This window comes from Elephantulus edwardii, unplaced genomic scaffold (genome assembly GCF_000299155.1).
Source record: "Elephantulus edwardii isolate Elephantulus edwardi_28Jun2011 unplaced genomic scaffold, EleEdw1.0 scaffold00177, whole genome shotgun sequence".
In the NCBI taxonomy this organism is placed as follows: domain Eukaryota; kingdom Metazoa; phylum Chordata; class Mammalia; order Macroscelidea; family Macroscelididae; genus Elephantulus; species Elephantulus edwardii.
Window position 1 is genome coordinate 6,829,044 of NW_006399927.1, and position 13,765 is coordinate 6,842,808.

The window sequence follows — 13,765 nt, forward strand, 5'->3', positions numbered from 1 at the left end:
GCTCAACTCAATGCCACCTAACAACAACAACAGGTACTCCACAAGAAAAAGACTGATAATACAGTTACAAAATGGGCAAAAGACATGGAAAGAATTTTCACAGAAGGCCAACATGAAGAAATGCTCAAAATCACTGGAGAGACAAATCAAAACCACAATGAGATACCATCTCACTCCAGTAGCAGTGGCAAATTTTAACAGACAGCAAGTATTAAATGTTGGAGGGAATGTGGCAAGATAGGAACTCCTATACATTGCTGGTAGGATTATAAAATGGTACAACCACTCTGGAAGGAAGTTTGGTGTTTCCTCAAAAACCTGAACATAGAAATTCCATATGACCCAGCCATTTCACTGCTTGGAAATACCCCAAGAAAATGAGAACTGAGGCACAGACATGTAGATCAATGTTCATAGGAACATTATTGACCATCACAAAAACATGTATACAGCCCAAATGTCCAACCACAATTGAATGGATTGAGAAATTGTGGTATATTCACATGATGGAGTTCTTTGCAGCACACAGGAGCAATGATTTTGTGAATCACTGTCTAATTGGGAGGGACTGGGTAGCATTATGCTGAGTGAACTGACTCAGTTCTGTAGAGACAGGTGCTGTATAAGACCATTTTTGTAGAATGAGTTTGAGGATCTAAGCGGAGGCAGGTATGAGCAGAGGGGTGAGGAGGAGCAGGGGTGGGGTGGGGTGCGGAGGTTAATTACAGGGTCATACAATTTGATGGGTGGAGGGAGGGGGATAGGTAAAGGAAATGGGAAAGATCTGGTGTAAAAAAACAAAAAATATGAATTTGAAAGTAAACCAGTACAAAATAAAAATTTTATTTTAAAAAAGAAAGAAAGGAAGAGAGAGAGAGAGAGAGAGAGAGAGAGAGAGAGAGAGAGAGAGAGAGAGAAAGAAAGAAAGAAAGAAAGAAAGAAAGAAAGATAAAGTAAACCCATCAAGTTTATTTTGGCTCATAGTAATTCTCCACTGAGCCCAACCCATAGTGGTCCTAGGCACTAGAGCCTGAACAGATGCGTGAAACTTGCCCTCCTGTACCATCCTACCATCTCTGATTTATTGAAGTCATTGTTACAGTCACTGGGTTAATTCATCCTGAAAGTCTTCTCTTCCTCTGATCTTCCACCTTTCTCAGCACAATGCCTTTTTCCAATACTTGTCCCTCCTGACAACATGTATGAAGAAGGTGAGACAAAGTTCCATCATCCTTGCCTCTAAGGAACACCCTGGTCACACTTCCTCCCAGACAAATTTGTTGGTTCTATAGGCAGTCCATGAACCTCTTTAAAAAAGAAAGGAAAGCACTTTTCATCTGGGGAGACTGAATGCCTAAAGACAAATACTTTCTTCACTTTTTAGCTGTGTGGCTCCCAGCAGGTCAGTTGACATCTCTAGTCACTCTTTCCCAAAGCATTTTATAGGCAATCACATAATTTATTATGTAAGAGAGAGAAAGGAAGAAAAATAAGTTTCTATCATGTACTTTCCGCTTTAGTTTCCCTCACTTTATAGATGAACAAGCTCAGTCTCGGAAAACTCATTAAATTCAGTAAGGTTGTATACCTGGGAAGAGGCAAGGGTAGGGTTCACCCCCAGGCTGGCTGCTTTCCAAGTCTCTCTCATCTGGTAGTCACAGGCGCTTTCAGTAAACAGTAAAGGACAGACGTGGTGCGTTCATGGAAACGATTTCTTTTGTGTTTGATGAAAGTTCGACTTTACACTCAGGAGCATTCTCTTTTTAAGCATAACTGTTACAGTGTTGTGTTTACAATAAAGTGTTTCAGTTAACTGTACTTCACTACTACACTGAATTTCTCCTGAATCTGTTTCATATTCTACCAGCTGAGATAGTCCAGATGAAAACTTGAGGGAGCTTTGCTTCTCTCACTGCATCTAAAAGCTAACCTTCCCTCCAACAGCTGAAAATGCACTAAGTAAATGAATATCTCAGTTTAAACTCAAATTTTTAGTATAAGTCAATTGTAGGATAATTGCAGGTTTATAGAAACTAATTTAAGAACTTCTTTGTTTTTTTTTTAACTTATTCTTCTCAAAATGAGAAGTAAAATAGTACTACAAGAGTAAAGCTCCTATATGGCCCCTGGTTATCTTTTTTAAGAGCATATCTATACACTAATTCTCAAAGTTAACCTTGACATAAAGCTTCTGATGCAAAAGGCTTATAATTACTGTATTACTTCGGGGGGTGTTAGTCACCAGCAAGTTGAACCTCAGTTAACATGCAAAGTTCAGGTCCACATAAAGCTCTGGCACAGTTAATTTAAGTATTCCATTAAAATGTAAAAGCCTATTAAAATTAAAACACCAGTAAGATTTAAAAGAAGAAAATATATGGAAGGAGGTAGGACAACTTTAAAGAGGACATAGGAGAATGCATCAGTAATTTCTCTGTCAGGCAACACTTTCGCAAACTGGCCATGACAGGCAAAGATGAAATAGAAATTTCTTTATCAAAGAGGATTGTGAGGGAGAGCTGACCTTTGATCAAATGTCTGTTTGTAGTTTTGACAAGAAGATTTGCATGGGGGGAAAATATGCTGGCCACTTACTACATGAAAAGTTAAGTTCCAGCAATGTAAAGGAAGCCAGGGGTCAAACTTCTTAAATAGCCTGTCAGATAAAAGCTGGATTTCTTCTGCTCTGCACGTGGGAAGATTTTCAAGCTGCAGAGGTTTTTAAGGATGAAAAAACTTAGCATTTTTGTTCCATGATTCAACATAAATTATAATCTATTTTCTAAGGCCTGTGTCTAGACTAGTTATTTTTTTTTTATTTTACACAGATTAGTAGGTGGAGTGGAAGAAAGCAAAAACAATAGAATAACAATAATCAACCAATGTGTTTGCCTTTAGTAATAATTTTACCTTTTTTACTATCTTTATATAGGACACCCTTGATATCATCTCACAACTCCCTTGGTCTTCAATCATTAGTGTCCATTGTATCAAAGCTGCTTTTGTCATGATTTCCAACTACCTTTGGTTTTTAACTCCAAATTGAACTTGCGTTTGAGCCACTGATAATTGTTCTGCAGTTGTTGTTAGGTGCCTCTGAGTTGAGTATGACTCATTGACTCTATGAACAACAGATCTGAACCCTGTCCTACCCTGTGTCAATCTCACAATCTCCAATATACTTGAGCCCATTTCTGCAATCACTGTTTCAATCCACCTGGTTGAAGATCTTCCTTTCCTTCACTGTCCCTCTACCTTTCCAAGTAGAATGTCCTTTTCCAAGGATATGTTGCCTTTCCTAGCAACATACCCAAAATATGTGAGACAAAGCTTTGCCACCCATGCCTCAAATTAACGTTCTGGCTTCACCTTCTCTAGCATGTCCAATAGATATATCTGTTCATTCTTATGTCAGTTCATGGCGTATTCAGTGCTCTTCTCCAGCACTATAACTCAGAAGCTTCAATTTTTGTTCTCTCATCCTTGGTTACTGTCCAGTTCTAAGATGCATACCAAGTGACTGAAAAGACCATGGTCGGAATCAGGTACACCTTGGTCCCTCAAACAACCATTTGTAGTTGCTAACAACTGCGGTTCTGCAGAGAATCCCTGGCTTTATTTTAATTCAGAACTTGAACTTTTCCATCATCTCTTTTCACAGATTTTGTCAACTTGATTCCTACGTAAACCATCTACTGTGGTCCACAGATCAAGTCATTGTTTATGTTGTTTATGAGTAATCTGTGTGATATCATCTCATTACTAGGGCTATATTTTCCAACTACTTATGCACTTTATTGCTTCTAGTTTTCAAATCCAGCCACCAGTAATTATCAGAACATCTTGACTGAATGTTCTATGAATTTAAAATTGTAACAGTTTAAAGCATCTTTAATTTCTTCATCTTTGGTATTTGTGGTAGGTGGCATAAATTCATTGATAGTCAGAATAGTAGTCATATAATGGTCTTCCTTGTAGATGTATATCCATCAGCCTATCATTGGCAGCGTTGTATTTCAGGAAGCATCTCACAATGCTTTGTTGTTGTTTTATTAAGAATGCAATGCCTTCAAAACAGCTGAGATAACATCTTACGCCAGTAAAAACAGCAAAATTTAAAAGAACAGCAAGCAACAAATGCTGGCAAGGTTGTGGAGAAACTGGAAACCTTATTAACTGGAAATCTTATTCACTGTTGGTGGAAGTATAAAATGGTGCAACCACTGTGGAAAGTGGTATGGCGCTTTCTCAAAAAGTTGCAAATAGAGATACCATTTGACCCCAATATACCCCAAAGAGACCATAACTGCTCCCCAAGTAGATATATGCACACCCATGTTTATCGTGGCTTTGTTCACAATAGCAAGGAGTTGGAAACAACCTAAGTGCCCATCAACAAATTAATGGATAGAGAAGCTCTGGTATATACACACAATGGGATACTATGCTGCATTGGAAAAACAAGGAACTCATGCAATATTATTCAAAATGGGTGACCTTGAAGGACATTATGCTGAGTGAAGTATCTCAGTCACAAAAGGACAAATACTGCATGGTACCACTGTTGTAAAACAGGACTGACATCGGGGTTGGGGGGAGACTGAGAAAGATGGGTTCAATACTGTATACTGCACTGAAACAGATGAGGGATAAAACTGTTTAAAAGCGATATGTGATTAGGTATTTTTGTCATGATGGGAATCCAGAGCAAAGGCTGCATAGTGGAGTGGACCTGGGGGAAGGGATTGTAAAACAATGAAGAAATTTTCTTTTACTTTTCCAGGAGGGGAGTGTACTGGGGGGGGGAGAGTTGGGAGGGGGAAAAAAGTGCAACAATAAATGAATGAATGGAAATCCAAAGTCTCTGTAAATTTTCATTGAAATTAATAATAAATTTTGGGGGGAAAAAGGATTGGTGGAAGAATCACCAACAACCTGCATTATGCTGATGACACAACCCCGCTTGCTGAACTGAGGAGGACCTGAAGCGCTTGTTGCAGGTCAAGGGCTGCAGCCTTCAATATGGATTGGGGCTCAACATCAAGAAAACAGATTCTCACCACTGGGCCAATTGGCAGCATCAGTATAGATGGTGAAGAGGTTGAGATTGTTCACAGCTTTAGTTTACTTGGCTCCACAGTCAACATTTTAATTTATAAAATAATGAATAACCCCTATGAATAACATCAGATAATGGCTTGATCAGACATCCTTGGGGTTTGAATCCTTTTGCATTTGGTTTGATTTTGTTTTTGTCATAATGTGACCCTTTGTTTTTCTTTATTTCCCCATTTCAGCACTTCTAAGTGTGTAATTAAATGGAACTAAGAAAACTTCCCTATTGTCTTCACATACCAACTTTAATTTCTCCATTAATCTGTTGCTGATGGACTCTAGTTACTTCCGTTTCTATCTTACAGTCTATTGTAAATTATATTGCAATGAACTTTGATTTATATGTATTTTTCAGTTCCTCATTTAATTCTTTTACATATATACCTAGGAATGGTTCTTGGGGTAATTTTTTTGTTTCATTGTTTTGAGGAACTGTCAAAAGTTTTATCACAACAACTGCATCATTTTTCGTTTCCACTAATGATTCATGAAGGCTATAATTTCTGTGCATCTTTATTTATTATTTTATATTTTTCTGTGATAATAACTACCTTAGTAGATGTTTTTGTTGTTATAATCCTCTTTCTCTTTGTTTGCTGATTCTTACTTGTGATGGATTATTTCTCCACATTGTTTTTTTTAATATTTTATTGTTTATCATATAATAGTTCCTTTATATTATGTTTCATTCATATACATTGTATTTTATACAATCTTTCATTTACATTGTGGTTCAAACAATCATCATTCATATACATTCTATTTTACTTTTTTTTCCAACTGGTTTTCTTACAAAGTTAATACACAATTTGTTTCACACAATCATTCTCATACATTATGCTTTATAAAATCAATCACCATTGGACCGTGCCCATCATTACCCTATCTTTTCTCCCACATCCTTCTCATTTGCTTTCTCCCCTCCCTCCACCCAGCAAACTGTGCTTCCCTGTGACTTCACCCCCACCTATACTCACACCATCACTCCATCCCACTTCCTCCCCTTGAATTCCTATACATTTTTACTAGTTATCCTATTTTTTACAATAATGGTCTTATGCAGTATTTGTCCTTATGAGACTGTGTTAGTTCACTCAGCATATTGCTCTTCAGTATCTCCCAAGTTATGTAGTATTTTTTTCAGAAGTGTTGCTTCTGAATGCTGCATTGCGTTCCATTGTGTAAATGTGCCACAATTTCTCAATCCATTCCATTGTAGATGGACATTTGGGCTGCTTCCTTGTTCTTGCAATGATGAGTAACACTGCTATGAACATTGGTGTACAAATCTCCTTTTGCGTCAGTTCTAATTTCATTGGGGTATGTTCTAGTAGTGGAATAGCTGGGCCATATGGAGTTTCTATGGTCATACTTTTGTTTTATTTAGGTCTTGTTTTGTATCTATGTATGTAATTCCATGCTTTCTGGATGAACTCAGTGTTCCCTTCTCAGGCAATATTTGAGTAGTCCATTAATGTTACTTTCTCAGTTTAGGGTTTCCAAATACACTTCTTGTTGTTATTAGGTGTTGTGGAGTTGAGTACAATTCATAGTGACTCTATGAACAACAGAGCTAAGTTCCGCCCTATCCTGTGCCATCAACAGCAACTCTGATATACGTGAGCCTATTGCTATAGTCACAGTGTCTCCGTCCATCTTTTTAAAAGTCTTCCTGTTTCCCCAAGCCTCTATCTTTCCAATCATGATGTCTCTTTCCAAGGAATAGCCTTTTCTAGCAACATGTCCAAAGTATGTAAGACAAAGCTTCACCGTCCCTGCGTCCAAAGAACACTCTGGCTGTTCTTTTTCTAAGGCATATCTGCTCTTTTGGCAGTCCATGAAATATTTAACATTTTTCTTCAACACAACAACTCAAAGGCATCAATTCTTTATTGTCATCTTTGTCCATTGTCCAGTTCTCAGATGCACTGCAAATAATTGAAAAAACCATTTGAATATGGAAAAATTCTACTCTATACTTATAAATGTCACATATCTAGAGGTTTACTTTATCTGAGGATATTTTTCAGTTTAATTTTTTCCCCGTTAAAGTCAACACATAAATAAGCTCCTTTATCATTTCCTGGGACTGGTGAATAGAGGCCTTTTATTTTCTTTGCACTGGAGTCTAGCGTCAATGGTCTAGTTACTGCGAGAATTAAAGTTCCTTACTAGATTAGGCTACCTTAGGACTCATCTCTTGCTCTTATGGTATTAAAAGGCAGGCTGAGATGTGCTACTGATTTACAAATCTCCTGGGAATGGTGCAAGGTCAGACCACTTACCTCTGATTCTCAACAGTTCTCTTCACTCTTTCTTTTCACCTGTAGAGTTACCTTTTTTGTTTACTATCTTAAGTAGATGCTGAAACAGTTGATTGTACTTTATGTAGCATTCTATGTACACTATCAAAGGGTACTATCTATAGTGTTAAGAAGTTGAGATGTCAACCTAAAGGCAAGTCGTTAACACCCACCAACTACTCTGAGAAAGACAGATAGGCAGTCTCCTCTCATGTGAATTACGACATACAAAAACCTGATGGAGGGTTGCCTATGAGTTGGTTCTGACTCGGGGCACGTGACAACAACAATTAATTGTCCTTAGCTTTTAGAGCAAACAAGAATCAGTGAAGGGAAGCAAAAGATAATAATAAAGACAGGAAAGAAAGTAAAGAGCAAATCGAGATTAGAAGAGACTCTGAAACTTACACTGGAACAAAAAGAAACCAAAATAAAAAGAAGGAATGCTGAGATAAGATAGCTGAAGAGAAGATTTCAAAGGGCAGGTTAAGAAAACAAAGTATTATAATAAAATATCAAATGAGCTAGAGTTAGAAAAGTAAAATAACACACTCAGCATTTCTCAAGCTGAAAGAACTGAAGGACAAATTCAAGCCTTGAGTTGCAAGGATCTTATGGGCAAAACATTGAATGGTGCAGGAAGCATCAAAAGAATATAAAAGGAATATAAAAAGTAACTGTACTAAAAAGAATTAGTTGACACTGAATTGTTTCAGAAAGTAGAGAGTAATCAAGAACCAAAAGTACTGATGTGAGAAGTTCAAGCATCACTGAAGTACTGGCAAGAAATAAGGCTAAGCAAGTTGGGCCCTTTTGATTGTTTGATTTCAGCTCTACATACATTTTATTGTAATACTTTGCTTTGTCTTCCAAAGCTGCCCTTTGAAATCTTCTATTCAGCTCCTTAATGTCTTGATTCTTCCCTTTGCTTTGGCTTCTGGCACTCTAGTGTAATATTCAGAGTCTCTTCTGGCATCCAGTTTGTTCTTTTCTTCTTCCTCTGTCTTTGTAAGAACGTTTTGCATTCTTCGTGGATGATATTCTTGATATCCTCCCACAGTTCATCTGGTCTTTGTTCATTAGTGTTTAAGGACTCAAACCTGTTCCTAAGTTGGTTTTTAAATTTAAGTGGGATAGACTCAAGATGATATTTTGATTCCTGTGGATTTGATTTGACATTCTTTAATTTGAACTAGCAAATGAGTAGTTGATGGTCTGTTCTACAATTAGCACCTGGCCTAGTTCTCACTGCTGATATTGAACTTCTCTAATGATTCTTTCCACAGATATATTTGATCTGATTCCTGGTGAAATATGAGTGTATAGTCTTTGTTTATGTTTCTTATAAAACGTACTTTCATTGAATAAATCATTGTTTGTATAGAATTCTATCATTCTATCCCCAGCCTCCTTTCTGTCACCAAGTTCATGTTTTCCAACTACTGATTCTTCTTCCTGGTTCCCAACTTTTGCATTCCAGTCATCCATTATTATTAATGCATCTTGGTTGCATGTACAATTGATTTCTGACTGGTAAAAATCTATTTCATCCTATTTGACTCTAATTATTGGTGCATAAATTTTAATGATAGTGGAAGTAACAGGTCTTCCTTGGTGCTCCTCTGTGGACCCTGTTTCTCCTCTGGAAATAGAAATGGTAAAAATGTTATTGTGCCCACATCAAATGGTAGGAAGAAAGTGAGAAAAGGGGTTTACCTGACTTTTGTATAGGGATCTGTCATGGAAATGATGGTAACAAGAATAACCATGATGATATTATGAGGTTGACTCTGCAGGAACCCGTGGCAGCTCCCACCACACTTCCCCGGTGACCTCACATGCTCTGGAGTGTCAGGGAGCTTTCCAAGGTCACACCACAGAGAGTGCGGCGCGGGGATCAGGATCTCGCTTAGACGATGCTGAGTCCCTATCTGCGAGGAGAGGTCACATGGTGAAGGTAGGATGTCCTCTCTGACTTCATTCTTCACCTAGTATGGAATGAGGTCATTCTTAACCAGGTGAAGAATGAGGTCAGAGAGGACCTCTATGTTTGTCACCCTGAGGATGAAATTCAAGAGGTTCTGAAAGGATCTATTAAAAGAGATGGTGACTCAAAAGGGATGGATCCTGGGAGAACTGACTCCCAGTCAGAGAGGAAGTGACCTTCATGCAAGGATAGGTGCTCCTACTCTGGCCTTTCACCCCTGGGCCTCAGAGCCTGAAATGCCTTTATTCACCATGACCTTCCTTGGTCCTAGACAATTCATGTCTGGTCACACTGGGAATGAGTCATAGTTCAGAGTAAGGGTCAGAAAGACAGAGAGTGAGGGTAGATTTCAGGGTGTAAGGCCAGAGACTATATGTTGCTATTGTTGTCATGTGATGTTGAGTCATTTGCAACTGACTCGTGGCGACCCTATATACAACAGCCCTAAACCCTGCTCTATCCTGTGCCAACCTTATTGTCTCTGACACATCTATTCTATTAACCCAGTCACTGAATCAATCCATCTCATCAAGGGTCTTTCTCTCTTGCACTGTCCCTCCACCCTTTCAAGTATCGTGTCCCTCTCCAAGGACTGGTTCCTCTTTGCAACATACCCAAAGTATGTGAATTACCTTTCAAGATGAGTAGAGGGAGTTCTGAGCCCATGAAGATAAGAGGAGAAAATTCTCTTAGTTAGAACATATATGAAGACTGGTGGGGAGGGGCAATGAGCCATTCAGAGAAGGGGTCTTTTGTGTGCACCTGAGGGCACAGGGGTATGCTCATATTGGCCCCACCCCAATATTAAAGCCTATCTCCAAGAGCACCATTCCTTTCGAGGTCATGTTTTTCCCAGACATACTGATGCTGGACAGCACACAGCAGAATTTCCTGAATGTGAATAAGCCTGGGGACCAGCTGGGGCAAAGATCTGTGACTTGGGAGGAACAATTGACCCCTGAGCACTCAGCACAAGCCACGTCCTATCATCACTGCCCCTGTGAGCTAGGGTGTCAGGTCTGCCTCACCTAAAAGTCAATGTAGGCTTAGCATAAAGCCACCTGTCCCAGTGCCCAGGCCTGAGGGAGCCAGAGATGGATCAAGTACAAATTGCACAAGGTTTGGACTGAGTTACTGAGGATCATGTGACCCTCTAAAGACAATCACACCTTGAACTCCTGGGCAGTTGCTCTGCACCTCAGGGTTCTTATCTGTTCTCAGAAAAGAGTGTGCTGTGTGGTTCTTTATCCTGTGTCCTTGTCACGTTTCTTCTGGTGACCAGAACCTGCATCAGAACCAAGCATTATTATGTGTGCAGCCTGCCCTCTGCTGGGCTCTCCTAGTAGTGCATCATGAGAGAGGCGGTGTTGGGAGGGTGGGTGGGATGGGTCGCACGCTGGCCTAGTAAACACATTGTGATGTACATTGTCTTTGTGTCTTAAAGGAGATATAATCCATTTTTTTAAAAAAAGAAAAAGGTGAACAACTTTGGTACAGTGGTGGGCACATTGTGGAAATCAGAATCTTTGAGTGCACATAGGAATCTCTGGTGGCCTCGTGGGAATCCAAAGGTATAGGGTTTGAATCTACCAGTAGCTCTGACGGTGAAAAATGAGCAGTCTGCTCCCATGTGACTTCCTACTTCTGAATGCCCTTTGGAGGGTCAGCTATGGGTCGGTTCAGACTTGAGGTCCACCATCACCACGACAGACTGGACACCAGGGGCCTCTGGTCTTCCAGTGGTAAGGAGCCACTCTCCTAGCCCCAAAGCATGCAGTTCAAATCCACCAGTAGCTCTGCAGAAGATACAAGGACAATCTCCTCTCATGTGATTTACTGCCACTGGAAACCTGCTGCAGAGTCAGCTATGGGTCGATTTTTACTCGGGGCTATATAACAACAAATAACAGAAAGCACACAATAACAACAACCTGGACAGTACACGCCAGTACATCAAGTTGGAACTTACTCATAGCTGACACTTCAGTGGGTTTTCAAGGGCAGTAAATTATATGGGAGGAAACTGTCCATCCTTCTCCCTTGGAATAGCTGGTGTATTTGAACTGTGTGCCTTTGGGATTGCAGCAAAGCTTCTTACCACTCAGCCATGGACTCACAATCTCCACAAGTGTAACTGAACACACAGATGTCTAATTGGACCTGACTCGTAGCTGACACTCCAGAGAGCTTTCAGATCATGTAAATACTAAAGGGGAAGATAGCTCATCTTTGTCCACTGGAGCAGAAAGTGGATTCAAACTGCCTGCCTTTGGGTTAGCAGTTTATCTTCGTTCCCTCTGGACTTGACAGAAACTTTGAATCACTTCAGAGAGTGAGAAAAGCTCCAGGTGAGTCTTGTAAAAGGAAAGACACAGGCTCTAGACCTCTGCTCCTCTCAGCACGCAGGCCTGGTCAACATCCTACTGTCCTTTTGTCTGAAAGGGTTTAGTGCGTTGAAGGAGATAAAACTCCTCCAGCCGCCCTCCAAGCGGTACAGCTTTGTAGCCAGGAGGAATTTGTGGCCTGGTTCCAGAACATGGAACATTTAGTGAGACCAAGAGGTAAGGCCTGGACAAAATTTGGGCCAGGACATGGGTAGGCTCTGTCAGGGGGCCACAGCACAGAGACTGTTGACTTGGTCACTGGGTCAAAGGCCCATCTTGTTACTTGGTGACAGCTGGGGATGGGGATCGTGGTCTCTACCTTCTGAGCAGAAGGTAGGTTGGAGACCATGAGCAGTAACTGCTGGTGCCCTTACAGCTGTTGCTCTGTTCTGAGCCATAACCTGTTCTGTGAGCTCAAGCCCCGGAACATTTGTCCAGAAACACCCACTGGTGCAGCAAGAAGACAAAAAAGGTTTTACCATGTGGAAGAGCTTCGGCAATTGAGTGCTCACATCATGGTGGGCAGGGTAAGTGGGCTGCCTTCCTTTTCAAGGAAGATGCAGAATCTACCCGGTGCTGTGGCTCTGACCATGTGGTACCGAGGCCAAAACTTCAGTCCTGTGACTCCAGACTCTCTCCCTTTAACTCTCTGTGCTTCAATGTTCTCTGAAACAGGGTGACACTAAATAACCTCTTAGCTGCCCCTCTCTTTCTTCTCTGCACTAGGAGCAGCTTTCCTGTCACAGCCCCTCATCCCCTGAAAATGTGTACCTGCACCAAGTTTGTCTCCACCCCTTCCCTGATCAGGAGTGCCTCTCAGCTGCTGAGCCGTCCATTGTCTGCAGTGGTCCTGAAACAACCAAAGACACTGAGAGATGAGAATTTCAGCTGCTTGACAGCCCCCGTTCTTTGATTTCACTTGTCCCTAGTCGCAACTTCCAAACCAGCACTGTCTCAAGGGATATTGACGCAGCAGCCAAGTTCATTGGGGCTGGGGCTGCCACGGTTGGAGTGGCTGGCTCTGGAGCTGGGATTGGGACTGTATTTGGGAGCCTCATCATTGGTTATGCCAGGAATCCTTCTCTGAAGCAGCAGCTCTTCTCCTACGCCATTCTGGGCTTTGCCCTCTCAGAGGCCATGGGGCTCTTTTGCCTGATGGTGGCCTTTCTGATCCTCTTCACCATGTGAAGGAGCCATCTCCACCTCTCATAGTTTGTTGGGTTTCTCTCCCCATGTCTTATCTACCCTATGTGTTCCTTTCCCTGTAACTCCCCAGGCAGCCTGGGCAAAGTGATTGGCTCAGGGTTTGACAGAGGAAAGATAAATAAATACTGTTAATAAGAAAGAAAAAAAAAACACCGCCACCAACAACAAAAAAAACCCCTCTTAGCTAGAGTTAATGGGGGTACCTTTGATTGAGCAAAAACTTACCACAGTGCCTTTCACAGAGAGAACAGTGGAAGGTGAGGTAGGGAGACCTCAAAGCAAATTGATTCTACCTTCTAGCTGCCAGCACCCTAAAGCAGAACACAGAAACTGTGGACAAATATCATTGCTGCCTCCAGCTAATTGAGACTCCCAGGATGTGGGTCAAAGCATGGACGTCCTATCACAGGGCAATTCAAGAGAAAGTCAAGACCCTCTGAATCTATTCTGCAACCCCTCAGATAGGAGGGGTCCAGGCACTGGGCCCACACAACACACTCCTTCTCCACCCACAGGAGAACCTGCCCAGAGAGGCTGACCCTGTGTTTGTGTTGTAGGTTTGTGGTGTTGAGGCCAGTGAAGGTAGGAGCCTGGACACCTGAGCCTGAATCTAAAAGGAGCTGGAGATGGCACAGCATTGATTTTTATTGATATATTTTAATTTAGTCTTAATAGTTAATAAAGATTTTCTTCTTAAAGAAATTCTATTTTAATGTCTTGTATTTATCTTAATGTTCATGTTCTTGCTTAGATTTTCTTTGGATTTTTCA

General features: G+C 40.8%; 1 pseudogene; it reads left to right on the forward strand.

The window, feature by feature from the left end:
• Nucleotides 1-12,552: 12,552 nt before the first annotated feature.
• On the forward strand, nt 12,553-12,977 carry LOC102863017 (annotated as a pseudogene).
• Nucleotides 12,978-13,765: the final 788 nt, after the last annotated feature.